Source organism: Nomascus leucogenys, chromosome 11, assembly GCF_006542625.1.
Source record: "Nomascus leucogenys isolate Asia chromosome 11, Asia_NLE_v1, whole genome shotgun sequence".
Lineage (NCBI taxonomy): Eukaryota > Metazoa > Chordata > Mammalia > Primates > Hylobatidae > Nomascus > Nomascus leucogenys.
The window spans coordinates 48,065,436-48,082,040 of NC_044391.1; the positions used below are offsets into that span (position 1 = coordinate 48,065,436).

Here is a 16,605-nt window from a genome sequence, read left to right on the forward strand (position 1 = left end):
TCTCATTCCAGTCAGAATGACTGTTATTAAAAAGTCAAAAAACAACAGATGTTGGCAAGGCTGCAGAGAAAAGGGAACACTTTACGCTGTTCTTGGGAATGTAAATTAGTCCAGCCACTGTGAAAAGCAGTTTGGAGATTTCTCAAAGAATTTAGAAACTACCATTTGATCCAGCTGTGTATATATCCAAAAGAAAGTACATCGTTCTACCAAAAAGCCACATACACTTGTATGTTCATTGCAGCACTATTCACAATAGCAAAAGCATGGAATCAACCTAGATGCCCATCAGTGGTAGATAGGGTAAAGCAAATGTGGCATATATACACCATAGAACACTATGCAGCCATAAAAAAGAATGAAATCTTGTCCTTTGCAGCAATATGGATGAAGCTGGTGGCCATTATCCTAAGCAAATTAACACCGTAACAGAAAGCTAAATACCACGTGTTCTCGCTTGTAAGTGAGCTAAATATTGGATATGCATGGACATAAAAATGGCAACAGTAGAAACTGGGAACTACTAAAAGGGGGAGGGAGGGAGGAGCAAAAAGGGTTGACAAACTCACTATTGGGTACTGGACCTTATTTTTTCTTTCAGTCAGGAAGTTTGGGTCAGGAAAACAGAACTACTCTAGGTATTTCAATCAAGATGAGGTTTAATATAGGATATTAGTTGCTTACAAAATCACTTACAAGTGCTAAGGGAGCAAAGATTGGGAAAAGCTTGCACTAACTTCCAGAGAATCAGAATGTTGCAGAAATTGTAGAAAACTACTACCAATGATGTAATGCTGTTGGCAGCATTAAAGCCAGAGACTTATAGAAGAATATCTGAGGACAGTTCAAAACCTCATATCAACTGTCTGCCAAAGCTCTTGAGTATGTCTGCTAATGCCAGAAAGAAATGATATTGCTTCTGGCTCTCTGTTGTTTCTAAATTTAATATGAGTGCCTTCTATTAGCAAAACTCTAACTAGGAATGCTGTTGTTGAGGAAATCCGAGAAATGTAGTTTCTATGTTTTCAATACTTGTAATTCAAGGTAGAACATAGGATTGCCAACAGAAAATCTAGCACAGTCACAGCTGTGAAACTGCAGAGCCTACCCTGTTACTGATATCTTTTGGAACAAGTATGTGATACACCAGACCACTTATCCCAAATCCATTACTATGGGTTGTTGTACATGTGCAATGGCTGTGGGATAGGGAAAGGGGGAAATTTGAGAGAAGATTGAGGGTAGGGTAACTGTGAAATTGTCCAAGGTTATTGTCTATAAGGATCATAAACATATTTCTAGAAATATGAGGAAATGGAGATAATTATGTTTATTAGAGCTCTTCTCACAAAGTGTGCACGGTCTTGTACAAAATGCTTAGGTAGGTAAGAGGATCTGTAAACTGAGAAGCTTAACTTCAAAATGCATTTTGAAATGTTTTTTTCCTTTCTTTCTTAATCTCAAAATGTAGCCTTGTATGTTAAAACTCTTGGTTTCTCTTTTGTCCACCAGGTACTTGCGTGCATAGTGCATGCTTATCTAATTATGTGCTCGCTTAGAAATTCCAGGGGCTAATTTTGAAACAAACCAGGTACAGGCCCAGCTGCAGAATTTTCCCACTTAAGGGGAGTTATGAACAATTAGTCCTCTACCCACCGGGCCAAAGCCAAGACGACACCACCGGGATCTCTAGACAGGCGATTACTCAAGATAGCTATCAGAACAAGACATACAGACCCACACCCCCCTACAACACTCCTCCACATCTCCTATACAAGTTTCTCTTCTTAAACCCCTTCACTCAGCCCCAAAAGTTGGATAGATCTTTTAAAGGCATGAGGCTGGTCATTTCCCAATTGCTAGCATTTGATTAATGAAATGGCTTTCCTTTCACCATACCTTGCTTCTTGTGTTTTTGTCCTCTGACTGGTGAGCAGCCGGGTTTGATCCAGTTACAGACCCTTAGAAGGTAAAGTCCTCGAGAGATTGCTAAGTTTTCTGTTAAGACAGATAGGCGGAGTCAAACTCACTAACCAAAAGTCATCAGGAACATCCCTGTATTCACTGATTTATTTGTTAGGTTGATTAATTTAATGAGGCAAGAAAGACCATACCCAGAGAAACTTCAGGAGTGTTAAGATACCAAGGAACACTCAGGAGAAGCTTCTTCTATATTTGGGCTGTTGATGGTTGGTTCTGAAAGGAGTTTGGGGAATCAAGGACCAGTTTTGGATGGGATGCTGTCAAGAAATACGGACAATTTGATGACCAGCTATCTTAACAATTTTGGCTCAAAGATAATAAGATTAAATTGGAGCTGGGGTTGCCATTAGAAGGGAAATAGAAATCACTCAAAAAAGAGGGATGTTAGTAAATTTCGTGGTAGCAGTTCAGTCTTGCCTATCTTTTAGAAACTTTTTTTTCTGTTAATAGCATTGATTATGCTTGTAAATTTGGAACCAGAGCTGAATTGCTCAGGAAACCACATGCTGCTAATCCCGAAACCACCAGCAGTCCTGTCTCTCTGTCTTTCCTCCTAAACTGCACTCATTCTGACATCTGCATTAATGCTGAATACATATTTAGGGCTTTCAGTGGAGGGGCACTAAGATATTAGACCTCCCTGGTGCACTCCTCATGTCTCAACCCATTTATCAGTTTGTTAGAAACAATATGCAATTTGTTTGTAGTTTCATCAGCAACTCCTCCAACTGATTCTTCCAAAATACTATGATTGGGAAACCAATAAGCAGGATACAGATATTGATGAGTACAAATGTAACTATGAGTATAACTCAGAACAGAAACATGGAATATGGATTCTTCCAGAAAATACAGTATGGTTACCCTTTTAATAAAACTTTTATTGTTCTTTATGACCACACCCCTCCTTCTGCCAGAGAAAGACTGCTCAGCAGGCTGCAGCCCATTGTATTGGGGTAGGAGCATGGTAGATAAGAGCAGTGGCAGTGGGGTTATGGATAGTAGCAGATCCAGAATCCAGAAAGCCACTTCAGTCCTTTCCTGGGCTCCCTGGCACCCCATCCTCATAGAAAGCAAAAATCAGAAGAGCTGGACACACCCTGGAAATTAATTAGGATTGGAATAGCACTGTATTCTTGAGTTAGGCACCCCACTGGGGAGTCTGCCTTTACCCCTAGAGTTGGAAGAAAGTGTGCACTGTAGGAGCTTGTATTTTTATGTGCTGAGATTTGGCTTTATGGAAATAAGGGCACCCACAGCAGGATGCTTTGTGTTAGTGTATAACTTACAAAATTAGGCACATTTGTCTAGAGTTTCTGTTCTTTCTCGAGCAGACTAGAAGAAGAGAATAATTATGTCTTAATGGGACTGACATTTGTTTTCAATGAGATGTTCTTGTTCACTAAGTAGTTATCAAATATGACAATTGTAGGGAATGTGTTGTTCTCGAATGAAATTTCAGTAACGCTGGACTTCCTGCTGTGATCATACGCATTATGTACCTCGTGTGGGTGCCCTGCAGCAGTCTTAAGGAGACATAAACAAGAACAAGACCCACACCTTAGAATATGGAGGTCTAGAGGCAGGGAGACTACTTCAGCATTTTCCCCTTAAAAATCAGGTCTTACTGACGTGGAAAGAGAATGAGCTTTGGAACAAATGAATATCGAATAAACCCTCTACTTTGCCATTTACTTGCTCTATGGCTATAGAAAATGCCTCTAACTTTTGTGAGTGCTGATTTTCATATCTACAAAATGGGATTAATAATGCTTACATCATGGGTTTTAAATGTATAGGCACAAATCATTTGCAGAGACATGCAACTATTTCTTTGGAAATAAATTCACCTTGTTCATGAGCCTACATTTGTGTTTGGTAGCAGAAGACCTGTAGTCAAGTGTATTAATCAGAGTTCTCCAGAGAGACAGAAGGAGAGAGAGAGAGAGACAGAGAGAGAGAGAGACAGAGAGAGAAGAAAGGAGATTTATTAGGAGAATTGGCTCATGAAAATTATGGGGTCTGAGAAGTTCCACACTGGCTGTCTGCAAGCTAGAGACCCTGAGATGCCCGTAGTGGTGGTGTGGCTCAGTCTAAGTCTGAAGGCCTGAGAACAAAGTGGAGGTGAGTGGAGAGGGGCGCTGGTGTAATTCCTGGAGTCTAAAGTCTGATTTGAGAGCCTGGAGTCCTGACATTCAAGGTCAGGGGAAAAAGAGTGTATCCCAGTTCCAGGGGAGAAAAAGATCAATTTGCCTTTCTTCTGTTTTTGTTCTTTCCAGGCCCCCAGTGATTGGACAATACCCATCCACATCAAGGGCAGACCTTCCCCACTTAGTCCACTCAGGCTCACACACCAATCTTTCTGGTAACACCTGCACAGATGTACCCCAAAACAATGTTTTACCAGTTCTTCAGGTATTTCTTAGTCCAGCCAAGTTGACACCTAGAATGAACCATCACTTCAAAGGATGTAGTCTTTGGTTTAGGACAGTCTTTTTAAGTGACTATTCAATCAATTTAGGAATTCAACTGGTTCATTTCAAACACCATATTTTCCCTTAGGGCTCCTTCTCTTCTCTTTGGGCAAGAAAGAGCCCATGGCAGTGAAGACAGTGAGTTCACTTGTGTCCTCTGAGTCTTTACTGGCCTTCCCTGAGACATGGCAACCTTCTTGGTCTTTTGCCTTTATGTCTACTCATTCCTGTCTAGGTAGCCTGACATCTGTTCTCATGGCACAGATAGTGCAGAATTATTCTCTCCAGAGTAATGGGGTCCCCAGAAATGCAGTTTCATCCTCCAGCAGAATTTTGTTTCAAGGCTGTCTATTCATAGCTTCTGCAAAAGGAAGGCCTCTCTTGCCTCAGTTACTCCCAGGCAGGCACTCTCTTCTTAGCTAGCTTTTCCACCTCGTTTTAGGGGCTTGGGGGACATTTTGAGGCTGAGGTCACTAAGACATCCTGCATCCTCTTCTCACTTAGGCCTTGACCTGAAGCATAGATCCTAAAGCTGAACACCAAATGGCTTGAATGAGACCTTCAAATAGAGATCCTTGTGTTTGATGGCACAACATGGAGAAAAAAGCATGAGGATTGGACCAGAGTGACCTGGGTTCCCAGCTTTACCACCTAGTAGATGGATCCTTGGGAATGAAAGAAAGAAATCTCTCTCTCTCTCTCCTGCTCTCACTCTGTCTGTCACTATATCTCTGCTTCTTCTTCAGCAAACCAGATAAAATAATGCCCACCTTTTGGGTTTCTCAGGGTTAAACAAAGTATTGAAAGCAAAGCATCTGGAACATAGTAGATGATCAATGAATGTTAATTTTCTTTCCTCCCATTCCTAATCAGGCATGGCAAGTGGGAGAATAGTACTTCTAAAATTTCACTCTCTGCCAGATTGGGTTACTACCTGGCCTATTTAAGCATCTATTTTTCCCTGTGGGTTTTATTTCAGTTTTTAAGGAAAATAATTCAGAATATGTTAATACAACCAAACATATGCCATCTTCACCCTGAGTAATGAAATAAAAAACTGTTGATGGAGTCAGTAATATCTTGAAACATGCATAGACACTTAAAAATGTCCTATTAAGAGAACTGAAAGTTACTAAATTAGTGACTTGGTTGGAAGACTGTGAGATCTGAAGAAAAGAGCACAGAAAGATGAAAATACAGTTCGGTGATAAGTTGAATTGCTAATTTACTTAACCATTTGAGGCAAGTTGCTACATCTTGAACCTCCACACTTTTATTTTCTATCAGCAGAGCAAATTAAAAACAACTTATAAAATATCAGGCTGTAATTAAAATAGTACATTATTGTTTAAATCATTATTGTCTGCGCCTATCTATTTTTAGTACTATATAATTTAGGTAACAGAATTGTTTTTCTCTCTTACTATGAAAGCAAAGAGTTTAATGAATGTTCTGGAACATGTCTCTTTGGGCACATATGCCAGGGTTTCTTTGGAGTATATGAATAGAAATGGGATTGTTGGGATATAGGATAGAAGAATGTTTGAAAGTACTTATTACCCAGCCTACCTGCCAATATTTGATATTTTGAGGCTTTTAAGCTTTTACCCTTCTGGTGGTATGTGTGCAATGGTATCACTTTTTGGTTTTAATAGGCATTTCGCTGATTACTAATGAGCAACTCTTTGTATTACACACTTTTACATTAGCTTTAATCAGCTCTTCCTATCATTATTGAACTCTTCTGTTAAGTACTTAGCCACATATTTCGCTGATATATTTCTACTGGATTGGCATTTTTAAAAAATTGTCTCAGGACTTTGTTCATTCTAGATACCATTCCTTTGGCCATTATTTGCATTGCAAATATTTTCTACCAGCTTTGTGTTTATCTTTTGACTGTTTTCAATGTCTTTGAATAATAAAAGTTTATTTTAATGGAGTATATTAATTCATTTTAATAAGTATTAATTACTCCTTGGTGGTTTGTACATTTTATGCTGTTTGCACATTTTATGCTATTTGAGAAAGTTTTCCTATTAGGAAGTGATAAATATATTCTTTTTTACTTTTTCCAAATGACTTAAGCTTACCAAAAATTGATGAAGATACTCTCACACATTTTCTTCTAAAAGTTTTTTTTTTTTTTTGAGAGTAAGTCTCACTGTGTGTGTTGCCCAGGCTGGAGTGCAGTGGTGCAATCTTGGCTCACTCCCACCTCCGCCTCCCGGGTTCAAAAGTTTCAAAATTTTGCCTTTCACATTTGAGTTTTTGATACATTGGAATTGAATTTTGTATATTGTGTAGAGATCTAATTTCATGTCTCTCATATTCATAACCAGTTGCCCCAGAACCATTTCTGGAATAGCCATTCTTTTCTTTGCTGATCTGCAATGCCATCCCTATTAACATTTTCGGTTTTTCATTTTTTTGTGAATCAGTTTCTTCGATTTGTATTCAATTCTTGTCACCTATCAGTCTATTCTTACACACATAATGTATTGCTTAAATCATAGCTTTGTGATAGCTCTTGACATCTGGTAAGGCAAGTCACTTTGCCCAATTTTTTAAAGGAGTGTCTTAGATTTCCTTGCTATTTTTTTAATATATAATGTCATATTTAGCTTTTCAAGTTAGAGAAGGAGTCAGGATTTTAAATGAAGTTGCATTAAATCTAGAGATCAGTTTGGGGAGAACTGACATCTTTATAGTATTCACTCTTACAGTCAACGATATATACTCCCCAGATGTACTATAAATAAAGGTCTTTATTTCAATAACTCTTATGATTTCACGTATATTTGTTAGATATAGACATATATTTTCAGTTGTTGTCGTAAATGACTTTTAAAACTTACATATTTTCAACTATTTAGTGAAATCATATGGATATTATTTAACTTTGATAAACTGATCGTAAATTCAGCAATTAGGCTAAACTTCTATTAATTCTAATGGTAAATATAATCAAAATCATTCTCTGCAAATGTTATGTATATACCTCCGTGAATAAAGGCAGTAGGGTTTCTGTCTTTTTAATCTTTACATATTTTATTCTTTTTCTAAGAAATCCAGTACAGTGTTGACTGGAAATTCTTATTGTTCTCTCAAACAATGGAAATGCTTTTACTGTATCATTTTTAGGTATAAGTTTTTCAGTCAATTTTTTTGTAATTTTTAAGTTTTTACATATACAGTTTTTGAATTTTGTCAGTATTGTGATGATTATATCTTTATTTTCTATTTACTGTGTTTATGCCATGAGTTGTATTAACATTCTTTCTAATGTTGAACTAACTTTGCATTTCTGGGTTAAATCCAACTCGTTCATTATATATATCAATTTTATTTTTTACTATGTTTGGGTTGCTAATGTTTGCAATTATGTCATGAATGAACTTGACCTGTAATTTATTCTCTTACATTGTCTTTGATTTCAGTACCAAAGTTAGGGAGTATTGTCTCTTTTACTGTCTTCTAAGGGAGTATAAATAATATTGGAATTTTGTTCCAGTATACCTCCTAGACCTATTTTCTGCTTAATGGAGAAGATTTTCACTATTAATCAATTTTCACATAGAATAATTCCATATAATGCAAAATAATTCAGGTATTTTCTTTTGTCGTTAGTATGAGAAAGTTATGTTTTTCTAGAAAATTTTTTCTCTTAAGTTTTCATATTTGTTGTCATATACTACTTAACTATCCTTTAAACCTTTGACCTGTTGGAAGTTATAATCACTATTTCATCTTAATACTTTTTGTTAGTGCTTTCACTCCTTTTTATTGATTTTGCTAAAGTTGTATCAATTGTATGAGCTTTTCCTAGGAGCCAGTTTTTGGCTTTGTTGATCTGTTAGATCTTTGATTTGCATTTTATTTCACTTCACTCATCTTTATTTTTTCTTTCCTTTTGCTTTCTTTGCATGCATTCTGTTGTCTAACTACTTAAGTTGAATACTTATCTCACCATTTTTGGCCTTTTTTCTTCTTTAACATAAACATTTTAGGCCATAGATCTCCTTCAAAATGCTATTTTAGCCATATTTCTCAAGTTTTATTATGTGGGTTTTTAAAAATCATTCAATTTCAAGTATTTTCTAATTTCTCTTATAATTGTCTTTTCCTAAATGATAGGCTTTATTTTGATTTCCAAATGTACACAGTTTTTCTATTATTATTAATGGTTTGTAACTTATTTACATTAAAATCAAAGAATATACTCTGTAATAGAATTTAAATAGAAATTGATTGAAATTTATGGAGACTTGTTATGTGATCTTGTAGGTGATCAAATTTTATAAATGTTCCATTTGGACATTAAAAAATGTGTATTATATCTTTTTGTGTATAACATTATATGGATGTTCATTAGAATAAGCTTGAATACTTGCCAAATACCTAAGAGTGTGTTAAAATCGCCCACAATGATGGCAAATTTATCAATTCTTCTTTGTAGTTCTATTATTTCCTCCATATGTTTTGAGGCTGTTAGGAGATACATTCATCCTCCAGGGATGCAAATAATATAAGGCTATTTCAATTTAAGGTAAGCAATGAATAATTTTTTAATATGAGTATGTCATGTAATATTTGGGACAAACGTATACTCAAGAAAATATGTTATTTTTCTAAAATTAAAATTTAACCGGATGTTCTGTATTTTTATTTGCTGATGACTCTATCCATCCTCTGGAGAATTAAACCTTTTATCAGCACGTAGTGGCCTTCTTTATGTCCAGCTAAAAGTGACACTGACTTTCTTCTTTCTCTTCCCCACATTTTCCTACTTCCTCCTTCTCATTATCTTTCCCTTCCACTTCCTTATCCTTTCCCCCTCTCCCTCTCCTCCTCCTTTTCATCCTCTTCTTTTTCCCTTTCTCCTCTTCTTTTTTCCACAATCCCTCTTCCTTCCTTTGCCCTCCCCTTTTCCTCTTCTCTTCTGCTGTTGTCTGGTAAATCTTTTTTCATCATTTTCTTTTCCTTTTCTTATTTTTACTTTTAAAAATGTTATTTATGTAATTTCTCGTAGAGATAGGGTTTTGTTATGTTGCCCAAGCTGTTCTCAAACTCCTGACCTCAAGCAATCCTCCCACCTCAGCCTTCACTTTGGGAAGTGCTGGGATTATAGGTGTGAGCCACCACCATGCCTGGCCCATCATTTTACCTTCAACTTTCTCATGTCTTTATGTTTTAGATGTATCTCTTTTAAATAATGTATAACTGGACTTTCTCAGTTTCACAGTCTTTGCCTCTTAACTAGTTTATGCTGTCTATAATAATGGACATATTTGGATTTATCTCTATCTTTTTATTTTCCATTTTGGATTTTCTATTTCTCCTGATTTTTCCATTTTCATTGTTTTTTTTCTTTGACTTTAGACTTTTGAATTGGGGATTTTTGTTTTTTCTTTTTTATTCATTGTATTTGGGATTTATTACATTTCTTTAACCTGAAAATTGATTTCTTTCATTAACTGAGGATATTTCTTAGCCACTATCTATTTTAATACTGCCTCTTTCCTATTTTCTTTATTTTCTTATTTTGGAACTCTTGCAAGATTTAAGTTGGACCTTATCACTCTGACTGCTCTTTTTGCTAGTCTCTGCTGTTTTCCATCTCATTCTCTAGCTGTCCTACAAATTATGATTTCTTCACTTCTGTCTTCCAGTCCACTAGTACTCTCTTTAGCTGATCCTTTTTCCTATTGAATTCATACACTTAATTTCTAATTTCAATTATGAAATTTTTATTTTCAAAAATTCTATTTGTTTTTAATTTTAAAAATCTTTCTGGTCAGTTTTGATAGTCTCTTTTTCTTAGCATTACTTTCCACTTATTCTTTTACTTATTTGAACATGTTAAATATTTTATAATCTTTATCTGATAATTCCAAACTCTGCATTCTTGGAAGTCCTAAATCTGCAGTTTATTGTCTCAGCTGACCCTTGCTCATGAAATTTGGCCTCCCCAAGTGTTTAGTAAGTTCTTATTTTGAGCCTTTGTTCCTTAGAATTTCATGAGTGCAACTTATTTGAAGGTTGTGTTTAAAGCACATTCTCCCAGTGACAGTTCATGTTTGCTTCTGCCAGGCACTTGAGAACATTATCAACTTAGGGCAACTGTAACTCAGACCTTTGGCCTGCAGTTTGGGAAGCCACATAAGCAGTGTAGTTTTAGGCCCCAAACCTGTTGGGAGAGGTGGTTAGGGATTTGAAGAGGAGATACTTTCTGCTCTCTGCTCAGAACCAACGAAGAGAGTGGCAAATTGTCTTCCTCTATTATGCATCATTTTAATATAAAACCTGGAAAGGGTTTCTCTCACAACTGAGTTTATCATATTGCTGAAAAAATGAAATTTAAATCTTATTGATGCAAATTTGTAAAGGGATTCCTATTGCAGGTCAACATGCAACAAATAAACACTCTTTAAAATTACTTAAAATAAATAGCAAACTCCAAAAGGTATACCCTTCTATAACTGTAACTTCATTATTTGGATTTGTGTTTACTTATACAATTATTTTTCTTTTTAAATACCCACTCAATAATTATCTTAAATACACTAATGTGTCCCATTGGGATGTGACTTTTTTCCACTATGGCAATTTAGCTAAGACACAAAATACTTTCTTTTGTAGAATAGCATTTTATGGTAGAATTATCATAGTAACCAGATTCCAAAACGCTTCCTGAAAAGCCTTGTCTCATTGCATGCAAGTCCTTGTATAGGCCCCTTTCACTGTCTCCAAGTGAGGCTGACCTTTGCAACCAGTAGGATAATATGGGAATTATAATGTGAGGATTTCAAGGCTAGGTCATAAGAAAACATTGGGGCTTCTTTCTTAATGTGGATCATTCACTCTGGGTTAAGCCAGTCATAATGTCATAAGGGCAGTTAAGCAACCCAATGGAAAAGTCCTGTCAAGCCAGCACCTGTTTACCTGCCATGTAAGTAAGTAGATCCTCCAGCTCCGCCAAGCCTTCAGATGTTTATGTCCCTGCTCGACATCCTCACTGCACCCTTAAGAGAGACTCCTAGCTAGAACCACCAGGCAAATATTTTCCTGAATTCCTGGCCCACAGAAACCGTATGAGATAATTTATGTTTATTGCTGCTGTAAGCCACTACATTCTGGAGTACTTCATTATTGTAGCAAAAAAAAATAATTACTACACAAGTTAAGTATGCTGCTTTTTCATTTAACTGACAATTTTATTATGCTTTTTTTGTTGTTTTGAACAACAAACTGGTGATCTCATCAGGACATCTAGTAGAACAACAAGATCCTTATAGGGACTGAACTCAGCTTAGAAACTCTTGCTGCTACACACAATGGCCAAACACTGGCAAAAGTCACCTATCTCTGGGTGGCAGGGTTATGTCTGTGATATACTTATGACGGGCTCAAGTGATAACTACAGTCAACATTTGCACCGTTTATAACAAAACTCCCACCTGTGGACTGCTAGTTTAACACACACACACACACACACACACACACACACACACAGAGACACAATCATAAAGCAGTTCTTCTGGAGGCTTTATGTGGTTTGAGTCCCTGTTGTACTTCACAGGACATATCTCCAAAGGTATTGATCACAATACCTTATTTCATGTAGCATGTAACCTATGTGCTCTGTAGGATGCGAATGATGAGACTATAGAAAAAGCCGTAGGGCTGACATTTTTCTCTCTTTTATTCATCTTCCTACCACTCAGTATTTGTATTCTCAGCCCTCTATTCCCTCCATATCTGATTCTCTCTTGCACTCCCCTCTGTAATTCTCTTTTCTATTCGCTTACTAACAGAATCTGCTTTCAGGGAAAGCCTTCTGTTAGTGATGAGATAAATGTAATTTCCTCCACAATCTGGATTAAAACTATCTTTCTAGCCTTTTCTCTCATTCGGCTGCCCCATGTAAATCCTTCATTCTAGCCAAAATATCCCCTTCCTATCTTCACCTATTTCTGCTGATCTTTTCACTCATGCCATGTTTTCCCATAGGGGATTCCCTCCTCACGGTCCGTGTGTGATGTTACCTTTTGCAGAGCAGCTCTGAAGCATGTCTCCATGAAGTCTTTCCTCATTGTCATAGTGACATCTGTTTTCCCTTTCTCGACTATTATAGGGTCATTTGAACCACCCCTTTGCCTCCTGAGACTCATAGCTAATTTTTGACTAATGCTTGTGCCTGATTTATAACACCCTCCTTCTAACCCCTGTACCCTAAACACACACAAGCCTCACTTCTCTGTCCATCTAGTTTTTACGTCCTTTGAAGACAGGAATGGTGTCATCTTTGTCTTCTCTGCTGCTCTCAGCATAGTGTATTCTTTGTACCTAGTCCTTGTTCTGGAGAGAATAAGCCAGGTGGCAAGGACTAAGCACCTCTATAACAGGCCACAGCATGTGTGGAGGCCAAGGCCCTCAAGGGGGCAGTAAAGAACCAGTTGTTTAGAGTTTATCGGCAGAAGTAATTAATATTTGGTCCTTGAGGATTTATCAGATGGTCCTAGGAGTAAGTTAAACATAGAAAGTGGGAAGGAGACAAATGGAAATTGTTTGGAATTTAGTCTGAATGGGGTCAGGAACCTGAAACAAACCAGTCACATGATGATTCAAATGGGGCAAAACTCAGGAGGTCCCTACAAGGAGAGGCATGAAGGTCCCCAAACACATGTGTAAGAGCTAGAATTCAGATGATCAAGAAGCAAAGTCTAGGCCAGTCGTTCATAATTTTTTTTTCAATTAAACAGTGAATTTTTTTTTTAATTTATTTTTAATTTTCTAATTTTTTTCCTGTCTTATTTTTTAATTGAAAACTTGGAAATGTTACAAATATTTTAAATGCTACAAATTATAATACTCCTAAAGAATGTTGAAAATGTTGATAAGTCTCAATGGAAGATTTTATCTTTGTCGTTTTTTAAAAATCATGTTTTTCTGACTCTCTACTTTCTTGTAGTTACTTTATTCAAGTTCACGTTTTGACAAAAAAAAAAAAAAAAAAAAAAAAGAAGAGCTGGCTCAGTGATTGGTAAACCAAGATATAAGATTCAGCAGAAGGGGCAGGAAACCAAGTGTGGTCTGGGTCAAATTACCCTAAAACTTGGCTGGACTTTAAAAAATTAAATTGCAATTTATTTTTAAATATAAGACAAAATATTAAATAAAATATTACCAAATAGAATTCAACATTACATTTTAAAAAATGATAGTACATCATTTTTTTAAATGTGGCTTATTTCAGAAATATATAAATGTAGTTCAATATTTGACCTAAACCTAGGATGGCTTAACAAAATCTGCCAAGTGTCTCAACAACATGTATTCGAAAGTTCATCCTTACCTCACTGATCTAGTTTGAGTATTTAATTTTATTGCCTGTGGAAAGAAGTCAGATGATTCAAAAGTAGAGATGATGCACCCTTTAAGTCATTTTCATTGCCAAATTGTTTCTTTCTGCAATGTAGAAGTTGCTATGGCAGTGACTAGACACTTGGTAGTCAGTTTTACAGACTACCGTTGGAACTGTATGATGAAACAGTACATAGTACAAGCTCAAGTGACTGTCTTAGAGGATGTGTTTAATAGCATGGGATGGTATCAAAGAATTGATGGCTTATCTGTAGAAGGAAGTCCGCCTTTTGACCTAAACCTAGGATGGCTTAACAACCTTCACGTCCTCCACTGTGCATCTCAGAAGAGATGGTATAAATTTGAACATATCGGCCAGGGGCGGTGGCTCACATCTGTAATCCCAGTACTCCGGAAGGCCGAGGCCGGCAGATCACCTGAGGTTAGGAGTTTGAGACCAGCCGGGCCAACATGGAGAAACTCCTGAGCAGCCTGTAATCCTAGCTACTCAGGAGGCTGAGGCAAGAGAATCGCTTAAACTCAGGAGGCAGAGGTTGCGGTGAGCTGAGATTGCACCATTGCACTCCAGCCTGGGCAACAAGAGTGAGACTCTGTCTGAAAAAAAAATAAATAAATTTGAACATATCTGAAGTAAAGGTACAGTCTAGATAGAAAAGACAACTCCAGAGCAAAATGGGCAGCAAAAATTTTGGAGGACAGTCCTTGCATTTGCCCAATTCTGCACTATAATATGAAAAAAGAGCTGTATAAATGTGGGTGAGAAAGAAAATCCTCTAATATGTTAACTCTGAAAAGTTATAGGCAGAAGGGTTAGAGAACCTCTACAATTGAGATAAAATTGATAGTTTTAGTGCAAGCACACAGAAGATTAGCTGCAAATTGAGCAAAACAAGGAACACTGTAAAAATAAAAGGCTCTAAAGAAAACCAAGTTCTAATGCTAAAAGGAATAAGAGATGACAATTCTCAGAAGAAGAAATGCAAATAGACAAAATATAAAAAGTTCCACCTTTCTAATAATAAATTTTACCAAATTATCAACAATTTTTTAAAATAGAAATCATCAGTTTTGGTAAAGAGGAGGTGAAATTCACAGTAGAAGTTTAGCTCCTAGTGGGAGTTTAAATAAGCAACATATTTCTGGAAAGCAATTTAGGAATATGTATTAAGGGCCATAAACATGCTTATTATACTCTTTGAGTAAATTTAGCACTACATTATATTAAAAAAATCATATACCAGGATATGTATTTTTATTTATAAGCAATAAAATTTATTAAATCTAATCATACAGCAAAAAAGGTGTTGTGCAGGCAGTAAAATTATGTTTTCCTTAGTAAGGTGTGAAAATGTACCTAATGTATTGTCGTTAAAGACACACTTGTTCAATGTCATGATCAGACTATTACATTTAGCAATCAACAGCATGGGTGCAAAAAGTAAAAAATATTCTACATTGAAACCTTTTGTTGGAATGATTTACATTTTCCACAGACCAGAAACTAAAATAACCTATTATACAATTAGTCACCACTACAGTCCTAGAGTTTTTTTACCCATACACCTGACTATTGTCTAAAACATGTCTTCTTTGTAGCAGCTAGGCCCTGCCACCACTGTGCTTGGCTGAGTTCACAGACCTGTTGTAATCTGTAATTTCCTTGTCATGTCTCTGGCTCTACTCTACTGCTAAACTTTGTTTCCTGGCAGTAATGAAAATCTTCTGCCACTGCCAAAGCTACCGCTGCTACTAGAACCACAATAGCCATCTTGCTTTCGTGGTTTGGCAAAGTATTGGCCTCCATCACCATAGGGACCAGAGCTTCTGCTTCCAAAGTTTCCTTCCATCATGGGTCCAAAATTTGAAGATCGATAGTTGTAATTGCCAAAATCACTGTAGCTTCCACCACCTCCAAAATTGTTTCCATCGTTACCGAATCCATTATAGCCATCTCCACTGCCACCATATCCACCACCACCATAGCTGCCACCAAACCCACCATGACTACTGAAGTTTCCTCCATGACCAAAGTTGTCATTCTCACCAAAACCACCTCCATGACCACCACCAAAGTTTCTAGAACCACTTTGAACTCTTTGGCTGGATGAAGCATTTGCTTTGATAGGGCTTTCCTTACTTCAAGGTTGTGGCCATTCATAGTACAGTAATTCTGGATGATAATCTTATCCACGGAGTCATGACTATCAAAGGTTACAAAAGCAAAAAAGCAAAGCCCCTTTTCTTGCTACTGCCTCCATCAGTCATGATTTAAATCACTTCCATTTTTCCATGCTGTTCAAAATAGTCTCTTAACTGATGCCATTTGGTATCTTCTTTAATGCCACCAACAAATACATTTTTCACAATTAAGTGGTCATCTGATCTCTTGAGACAGCTCTCTTTGGTTCCACAACTATTCTATCCCCCTTGTGTAGCCTTGTATTCATGGCTGCATCCACCCCTTCCACAGTGGCACATGTGACAACCCCAAAGACCCTGGAGTGCTTGGCATTTGGATCTCTCACTACCACACAGTCTGTGAGCATTTTCCATTGCTCAGAATAGCTCTTCAGTCTCTCATTGATTCTTTCAAAGTTCAACCCTCTGATGAGGAGTTTCCGCAGCTGTTTGGGCTCTTTAGGAGACTCTTACTTAGACATGATGGCAGGGGGAAGAGAGACGTTAGTGATGTTTCTTCAGTGGCATCCACAGGCAGAAAGCCCTAATGTGTCATTTTTATAATTAAAAAATGGTACTCTAA

The 16,605-nt window shown here is 36.9% G+C and overlaps 1 pseudogene; it reads right to left on the reverse strand.

The window, feature by feature from the left end:
• Nucleotides 1-15,532: 15,532 nt before the first annotated feature.
• Nucleotides 15,533-16,390, reverse strand: LOC115837288 (annotated as a pseudogene).
• Between the last annotated feature and the right edge of the window lie 215 nt (nucleotides 16,391-16,605).